Genomic DNA, 9,855 nt, shown 5'->3' with positions numbered 1-9,855 from the left:
AATCCCCCATCCATTCTCCCTGGAGCAAACCTATGGTTATTTCTTATTGGGGACCACACCGAGGCTCCCGTCTTTCCCCTATGCCGTCTCCACTGCCCCCAAATTTTCAATGTAGCCACCACCACCGGGCTTGTGGTGTATTTCTTCGGTGAGAACGGCAATGGCGCCGTCACCATAGCTTGTAGGCTAGTCCCCCTGCAGGATGCCCTCTCCAATCTCTTCCATGCCGCTCCCTCCTCTTCTCCCATCCACTGACATACCATTGAGATATTGGCGGCCCAGTAGTACTCACTTAGGCTCGGTAGTGCCAGCCCACCCCCCCCCCCCCCCCCATCCCTACTACGCTGCAAAAATCCCTTCCTCACTCTCGGGGTCTTCCCGGCCCACACAAAACCCATGATGCTCTTTTCAATCCTTTTGAAAAAAGCCTTCGTGATCACCACCGGGAGGCACTGAAACACGAAGAGGAATCTCGGGAGGACCACCATTTTAACCGCCTGCACCCTCCCTGCCAGTGACAGGGATACCATGTCCCATCTCTTGAAGTCCTCCTCCATCTGTTCCACCAACCGCGTTAAATTTAACCTATGCAATGTACCCCAATTCTTGCCTATCTGGATCCCCAAGTAGCGAAAGTCCCTTGTTACCTTCCTCAGCGGTAAGTCCTCTATTTCTCTGCTCTGCTCCCCTGGGTGCACCACAAACAACTCACTTTTCCCCATGTTCAGTTTATATCCTGAAAATTCTCCAAACTCCCCTAGTATCCGCATTATCTCTGGCATCCCCTCCGCCGGGTCCGCCACATACAACAACAAATCGTCCGCATACAGAGATACCCGGTGTTCTTCTCCTCCCCTGAGTACTCCCCTCCACTTCCTGGAACCCCTCAATGCTATTTCCAGGGGCTCTATCGCCAGTGCAAACAATAATGGGGACAGAGGACATCCCTGCCTCGTCCCTCTATGGAGCCGAAAATACGCAGACCACCGTCCATTCGTGACCACACTCGCCATCGGGGCCCTATACAGCAGCTGTATCCATCTAATATACTCATCTCCAAAGCCAAATCTCCTCAACACCTCCCACAAATAATCCCACTCCACTCTATCAAATGCTTTCTCGGCATCCATCGCCACCACTATCTCCGCTTCCCCCTCTGGTGGGGGCATCATCATTACCCCTAGCAGCCCCCGTATATTCGTATTCAGCTGTCTCCCCTTCACAAACCCAGTTTGGTCCTCATGGACCACCCCCGGGACACAATCTTCTATCCTCATTGCCTTTACCTTGGCCAGAATCTTAGCGTCTACATTCAGGAGGGAAATAGGCCTCTTGGACCCGCATTGCAGCGGGTCTTTTTCCTTCTTTAGGAGAAGCGATATCGTTGCCTCTGACATAGTCGGGGGCAGCTGTCCCCTTTCCCTCGCCTCATTAAAAGTTCTCATCAGTAGCGGGGCGAGCAGGTCCACATATTTCCTGTAAAATTCAACTGGGAATCCATCCGGTCCCGGGGCCTTCCCCGCCTGCATGCTCCTAATTCCTTTCACTACTTCCTCCATTTCGATCTGTGCTCCCAGTCCCACCCTCTCCTGCTCCTCCACCTTAGGAAATTCCAGCTGGTCCAGAAAACACATCATTCTCTCCTTCCCATCCGGGGGCTGAGCTTCATATAATCTTTCATAGAATGCCTTGAACACTCCATTCACTCTCTGCGCTCCCCGCTCCATCTCTCCCTCCTCATCCCTCACTCCCCCTATTTCCCTCGCTGCTCCCCTTTTCCTCAATTGGTGGGCCAGCAACCTGCTCGCCTTCTCCCCATATTCGTACTGTACACCCTGTGCCTTCCTCCACTGTGCCTCTGCAGTACCCGTTGTCAGCAAATCAAATTCTACATGTAGCCTTTGCCTTTCCCTGTACAGTCCCTCCTCCGGTGCCTCTGCATATTGCCTGTCCACCCTCAGAAGTTCTTGCAGCAACCGCTCCCGTTCCCTACTCTCCTGCTTTCCTTTATGTGTCCTGATTGATATCAGCTCCCCTCTAACCACTGCCTTCAGCGCCTCCCTGACCACTCCCACCTGGACCTCCCCATTATCATTGAGTTCCAAGTACTTTTCAATGCACCCCCTCACCCTTAGACACACCCCCTCATCCGCCATTAGTCCCATGTCCATTTTCCAGGGTGGACGCCGTTCTTTTTCCTCCCCTATCTCCAAGTTCACCCAGTGTGGAGTGTGATCCGAAATAGCTATCGCCGCATACTCCGTCCCCCTTACCTTCAGGATCAACGCCCTTCCCAAAACAAAAAAGTCTATTCGCGAATAAACTTTGTGGACATAGGAGAAAAACGAAAACTCCTTGCTCCTAGGTCTGCTAAATCTCCATGGGTCTACTCCTCCCATCTGCTCCATAAAGTCTTTAAGCACCTTGGCTGCTGCCGGCCTCCTTCCAGTCCTGGACCTCGATCTGTCCAGCCCTGGTTCCAGCACCGTGTTAAAATCTCCACCCATTACCAACTTCCCCACCTCTAGGTCCGGGATACGTCCTAACATGCGCCTCATAAAGTTGGCATCATCCCAGTTCGGGGCATATACGTTCACCAAGACCACCGCCTCCCCCTGTAATTTGCCACTCACCATCACGTATCTGCCCCCACTATCTGCCACCATGGTCTTTGCGTCAAACATTACCCGCTTCCCCACTAGTATAGCCACCCCCCTGTTTTTCGCATGTAGCCCCGAATGAAACACCTGCCCCACCCATCCTTTGCGTAGTCTAACCTGGTCTATCATTTTCAAATGCGTCTCCTGTAACATAACCACATCTGCCTTAAGTTTCTTAAGGTGTGCGAGTACCCGTGCCCTCTTTATCGGCCCGTTCAGCCCTCTCACATTCCACGTGATCAGCCGGGTTGAGGGGCTCTTTACCCCCCCCCCTTGTCGATTAGCCATCCCCTTTTATCCAGCTCCTCACCCGGTTCCCACGCAGCTGTGTCCCCCCCAGGCGGTGCCCTCCCGCCCCGCCCACCCCACCCCATACCAGCTCCCCCTTCTCCCCAGCAGCAGCAACCCAGTAAATCCCCCCTCCCACCCCCTCTGCTAGATCCCCCACTAGCGTAGTTACACCCCCCCATGTTGCTCCCAGAAGTCAGCAAACTCTGGCCGACCTCGGCTACCCCCCGTGACCTCGGCTCGCACCGTGCGACGCCCCCTCCTTCCTGCATCCCTATTCCCGCCATAATTATCATAGCGCGGGAACAAAACCCGCGCTTCCCTTTTGGCCCCGCCCCCAATGGCCAACGCCCCCAGCTCCTCCACAGCCCTTCCTCCCTCCCCCACAACCTGTGGAAGAGAGAAAAGTTACCGGGTCGCAGGATTAACAACATAAAAATCATCTATCCCCCTTTTTTCCCCCCTCTTCGCCCCCCATACTCGCCCCACCACTTTGTCTAAAACTTTCTTTTTTAATAACCCGCTTATTCCAATTTCTCTTCAACAATAAATGTCCACGCCTCATCCGCCGTTTCAAAGTAGTGGTGCTTCCCTTGATATGTGACCCACAGTCTTGCCGGCTGCAGCATTCCAAATTTAATCTTCTTTTTATGAAGCACCGCCTTGGCCCGATTAAAGCTCGCCCTCCTTCTCGCCACCTCCGCACTCCAGTCTTGATATACGCGGATCACTGCATTCTCCCACCTACTGCTCTGAGTTTTCTTTGCCCATCTGAGGACCATCTCTCTGTCCTTAAAACGGAGGAATCTCACCACTATGGCTCTGGGAATTTCTCCTGCTCTCGGTCCTCGCGCCATCACTCGGTATGCTCCCTCCACCTCCAACGGACCCGTCGGGGCCTCCGCTCCCATTAACGAGTGCAGCATCGTGCTCACATATGCCCCGGCATCCGCCCCTTCTGCACCTTCAGGAAGACCAAAAATCCTTAAATTCTTCCTCCTCGCATTATTCTCCAGCACCTCCAGCCTTTCCACACATCGTTTATGATGTGCCTCATGCATCTCATCAATTTGCGGAATACAGGGTTAACGGTAGAGTTCTTGGCAATGTGGAGGAGCAGAGAGATCTTGGGGTCTATGTTCATACATCTTTGAAAGTTGCCACTCAAGTGGATAGAGCTGTGAAGAAGGCCTATGGTGTGCTCGCGTTCATTAACAGAGGGATTGAATTTAAGAGCCGTGAGGTGATGATGCAGCTGTACAAAACTTTGGTAAGGCCACATTTGGAGTACTGTGTACAGTTCTGGTCGCCTCATTTTAGGAAGGATGTGGAAGCTTTGGAAAAGGTGCAAAGAAGATTTACCAGGATGTTGCCTGGAATGGAGAGTAGGTCTTACGAGGAAAGGTTGAGGGTGCTAGGCCTTTTCTCATTAGAACGGAGAAGGATGAGGGGCGACTTGATAGAGGTTTATAAGATGATCAGGGGAATAGATAGAGTAGACAGTCAGAGACTTTTTCCCCGGGTGGAACAAACCATTACAAGGGGACATAAATTTAAGGTGAAAGGTGGAAGATATAGGAGGGATATCATAGGTAGGTTCTTTACCCAGAGAGTAGTGGGGGCATGGAATGCACTGCCTGTGGAAGTAGTTGAGTCGGAAACATTAGGGACCTTCAAGCAGCTATTGGATAGGTACATGGATTACGGTTAAATGATATAGTGTAGATTTATTTGTTCTCAAGGGCAGCACGGTAGCATTGTGGATAGCACAATTGCTTCACAGCTCCAGGGTCCCAGGTTCGATTCCGGCTTGGGTCACTGACTGTGCGGAGTCTGCACGTCCTCCCCGTGTCTGCGTGGGTTTCCTCCGGGTGCTCCGGTTTCCTCCCACAATCCAAAGATGTGCAGGTTAGGTGAATTGGCCAATGATAAATTGCCCTTAATGTCCAAATTGCCCTTGGTGTTGGGTGAAGGTGTTGAGTTTGGGTAGGGTGCTCTTTCCAAGAGCCGGTGCAGACTCAAAGGGCCGAATGGCCTCCTTCTGCACTGTAAATTCAATGATAATCTATGATTAATCTAGGACAAAGGTTCGGCACAACATCGTGGGCCGAAGGGCCTGTTCTGTGCTGTATTTTCCATGTTCTATGTTCTCCGTCTTCACCACCAGGCCCTGTATATCGTCCTCGTTCTCGGCAGCCTTTGCCTTCACGACCCGAAGCTCCCGCTCCTGGGTCTTTTGCTCATCTTTTAGCCCTTCAATCGCCTGTAATATCGGGGCCAACAGCTCCTTCTTCATCTCCTTTTTAAGCTCTTCCACGCAGCGTTTCAAAAACTCGTATTGTTCAGGGCCCCATATTAAACTGCCACCTTCCGACGCCATCTTGGTTTTTGCTTGCCTTCCTTGCCGCTGCTCAAGAGGATCCACCGCAATCCGGCCACTTTCCTCTCCTTTTTCCATCCGTATCCAGGGGGGATTCCCTTCTGGTTTACCGCACAGTACTTTTAGCCGTTAAAATTGCCGTTGGGGCTCTTATTAAGAGCCCAAAAGTCCGTTCCACCGGGAGCTGCCGAAACGTGCGACTTAGCTGGTCATCGCCGCACCCGGAAGTCGGTGACTCCCAAGTGTGATGATCAATGTTTAGGTTTAGGGACATTATGTCACACTTGGAAGAATCATTGAAGCGAAATATCGGGCTTCCCACTGGGTGCGTGGCTCCGGCTACTTCGCAAAGTGGAAATTCCTTGGTCGTGTGACCATGTCCCATTTAGGGACCATACTGCAAATGTGCAATCTACCTATTTTTAATTGTTTTGGAGAGACTTGGAAGCTCTGTCTTTGAGAGAACTGCCGCATTTCTGATTTTGTCCGGCCAGTAAATATCCATAATGCATTGCGGACAACAAAGATGAAATTGGCTGAGCTATTTTTCTTGACAGCTGTAAGTCTTTGTTTCATATCCATACAAGGTTCTGCGAGCTCGGGCCTTATAAACCATCAGCTTTTTCCAAAGGGTCAGCTTGATGTTATTCCATGGACATTCAATGAGTAAAACAAAGGTCGGATCTGCTTTCTCCATATCAGCATCACATTCTACTTCAAAGCAGCCTCTCAGCGCGGAAATTCGGCAGCAGAAATTGCTCGCCTGCTCTTATTTTGTGTAACCATTGGCGAAAGTGCAACACCTTGTCCCACGACCACGGTTTTCCTCATACTACTCATTGGTAAGGAAGAACAAGTTACAGGCACCGGAGACATAGTTTCTGTAGATGAAGTTTTGTTTGGATGATTCCGCGTAGAGGAATTCTCTGTTGAGGATGTATTGTGATTATGTCTCCGTTTTGATGACTGGAAGATTGTAGAGGTTGCAGCCTGGCCTAGTGTGCAAGTGGACTTCATCCATATCTTCAGGGAAGGCGAAGATCAGCAGGATGCTGTCCAATAAAGTTGGGTGTGGGACACGGTCCTCTTTCATTCAATTATTCACTTAGAATCTGTCGGAAGTGGAATCATCAATCTGTACAGTGTTTTGCCAGGGAAAGAGTGAATGAAACAGTGGAGCTTTAGCAGACAGCCAAATGTCTCCAAATCTTATAGTCCCTGCTCTGCTGACGGTGTCGAAAGTTTATTGCGATTGATGAACGTAAGGTGAAGAGGTAGGCGAGTGGCAGAGGGAGCAGATCATGTCCAGAGTAAATCTTGCGACATGAATACCGCACCTTGCTTCCAGCTACATTCGGCCTGCAAGCAGATGAAGTGTTTAAAGTGTGAAACTAGCAAAAGGCCTTCTCAGTCCTGCTATGAGTGAGATATGTCAATAGTTGCTGCAGTTTCCTCTGTCCACTTTGCTTTCACATATTGGTTATGATTTTGCATCATGAATCCTGTGGGATGGTTTATATCTTCCAGCAGAGAAGGAGAAGGCCATAAATGTTCAGAAACATAGTAATTATATTCACCATTTTTCATTTATTTATGAATATAAATAATTAGATTCACCAACTACCATCGTTTCACAAAGATTACAACAGTTTTAAATTAAGTTATACGGTGTGGGCGTCGCAGGCTAGGCCATGATTTATTGTCCATCGCTAACTACCCTTCACAAAGGGCGGTGAACTGCGTGTTTGAACCTCTGCAGTTACTCTGGTGCAGGCACACCGACGATGCTGTTAGGGAGGGAGTTGTAGTCATTTGAACCAGCGACAGCGAAGATTCGGCGATATATTTCCAAGTCAGGATAGTCAGTGATTTGGAGCGGAATTTCCAGGTGGTGATGGTAGAAATGAAAATGTCTGTACCTAATGTGACGTTATTGCACCTTTCAATCCCGATTTGTTATTACACTGTTTTGGAAAGTAATTCAAAGTCTGCAGCTGTCCACTGAGTTTCGCAGTATTTCTGTTTTCACATTAATATGTTTTTAGTCTGGTGTCTTCATTAATTTGGGGGAGGACATCTTGAGTGACTTATTGTACATGAAATGACCACATGTTCCAAATATTACCGTCCCTCCTCAACCTAATCATGTTCCAGCTTTCTGTCTTTGAGATGAAGATTCACCATCAACAGAGAAGAACACCAGCACCACAGGAGTATCTCCAGTTTCCTCCTAGTAACGCCCAGCTGGTCTGTTCCCAATAGTCTGGGGATGGAATTCACACAGGAAAACTTCAGCCACCGATTGTATCATTCTGACACAATTTATAAAGGACCAGCTTTAATTTGTGAAGTCATCAAGCGCAAAACTGAGAATGTAGAACAGCATCTTTCAGACCATCTATCCATCCATCCATCAACCCCATTCACTGATTCCTCAATCAACATATTTAGGCATCCAACCAACATCCATCCCTACATCAAAGCCGTAATCCTTTTATCTTTTGGTTGGGCGGTGGGGGAGTATTAATGCCATTGAACCAATAATGCAAAGGCTCAGGCTAATTCTGTGGGAACTCGCGAACAAATCCTACCATGGCCGGTGGGGGAATTTGAGTTCAATTAATAAATCTGGAATATAGACTAACTGTGTCCATGGAATCCCCTCTGCTTCATCAATGAAGGAAATGTGACATCCCTCCCTGGTCTCACCTACATGTGGCTCCAGTCAGACAGCAACATGTCTGACTCTTCAGTTCCTTCTGAGCTGCCCCAGCAAACCACTCAGTTCAACAGCAATTAGGGAGAGGGAACACACGGTGGTCTTGCCAGTGAGTCTCACATTCCATGGAAGCATGTAGGAAAAAAGACAGAATATACATGTTGATCTGTTACAAATGGGCCCCTGTCTGATAGTCTAATTGTATTTCTATCCATCATCACAATGTTATGAGATGTGGGAGAGATCTCCAGCCGGCTGTTGTTGCTAAGAGGGACAAGAAAAGCTGGATAACTCTCCTTTCCTGAGATGGGAACAGTTCAGATAGGTTCGCAATTTAAAACGTAAAATGATGTCCAGTACTGTTGCTGGGTAGATTTGTTTATAAATAGTCCTCATTGACAATGTTAAGAGTTTGAAGTTGGCTTGCAGCCAAACGGTCAGTACTGAGGAAACAGATCTCTGAAGAAAAATCCAGATGCTTCCTGTAAACAACTTTGAACATTCGAGCCTGCCTGCTGCAGGCGGCTGGATTGCTGCCAAATACTGTGTGGGGCAGATTAGCCTGAATATGAATGGATAAAATGGGATTTATTCATTTAAACAATAAATGTTTCAGTCGCACATGAAGTAAACGTTTTAAATGGTGTTCCATCTAAATAAATATATTCAGTGAATGCTGTGATCACGCTGAGGTTAGACGCGATCGGAACATTGTAAACTGACCAGATGCTATTTAATTTATATTAGTTCTGAGTAAAGGTCACTGGAGTCATTGAAGTCCGTTTGTTAAGAACCTAATGAAGTGAGAGTGAGTGGTGTTGATGGACCCAATCCACAAGCCCAATAAGACGAGGTACTTAAATAAAATCATGAAACTGCCTTGAACCCGCCTGAATTCCTGGAATATTCTCCGAGTTGTTGACTTCATTTAAACGGAGGCGTCTCTTATACCTGATTAACACCGTGTTCGGTACAGTTTAATTTGTGCTGATTTCCATTATTTAACAGTCCCTCTCATTTCTGCCAATGAGTGGAGAAATGACCAGTTCATGACCTGCTTCAGTGGAAGATAAAACATTTATTCTTGTGATATTGTGTAACATTCCGCAAAATCCTGTGTTCCCAACATAGCGAATGTTAGACAGCCGGTGGTCAGTGAAATTAGCGGCATTGATTTGGATGCTGAAGGATAACTTTGCTGATCGCCCTGTCCGTTCTGATTCATTCTGTCAAATGTTAATGTCAATTTTATGTTTGCAAGCGGGTTTCTTTTACCGCTAATTTTCACAGGTCTGTCTGAGGCTCAGGGGCAGTTCCAGAAATGTAAGGAGTGACATTGTGTAATGTTAGGAGCCTTGTCTGCAGACCCGCAATGCTCAGTGATAGCCATCCGCACTGCAAATGGAATCACCTTGTTCATTCCCGCATTCCGACATAAATCGTCAACAATTCCTCTGATAAATGATACATGTTTACAAATGGAATGGGGACCCGGAGTGTTGCAAATCAGACTGACATACAACCTATTCCCTAACAAAATAATTAGTCTTTTTAAGATCATATCAATATATTGGAGTAGAAATAAAGGGACTGAATTTGCAATGGAATAGTTCTTTTCTTAACAGATGAGCAGACGTAATTTCGCAATGGGGACATTACAAAGAATCGATTCAGAGAAACAAATATCCCGCTACAGATAAATGTCTATTTAATAATAATCCATAGTAAATCTCTGGGTCCATTCTGTAGGGGGGTGGGGTGGGGGGGGGGGGGGGGTGGAAGGTGGGGCGTGGATCCAGTCGCCGCCT

The sequence above is a fragment of the Scyliorhinus torazame genome, chromosome 5, assembly GCF_047496885.1.
Source record: "Scyliorhinus torazame isolate Kashiwa2021f chromosome 5, sScyTor2.1, whole genome shotgun sequence".
Taxonomy (NCBI): domain Eukaryota; kingdom Metazoa; phylum Chordata; class Chondrichthyes; order Carcharhiniformes; family Scyliorhinidae; genus Scyliorhinus; species Scyliorhinus torazame.
Note: the sequence above shows the minus strand (reverse complement) of the source record.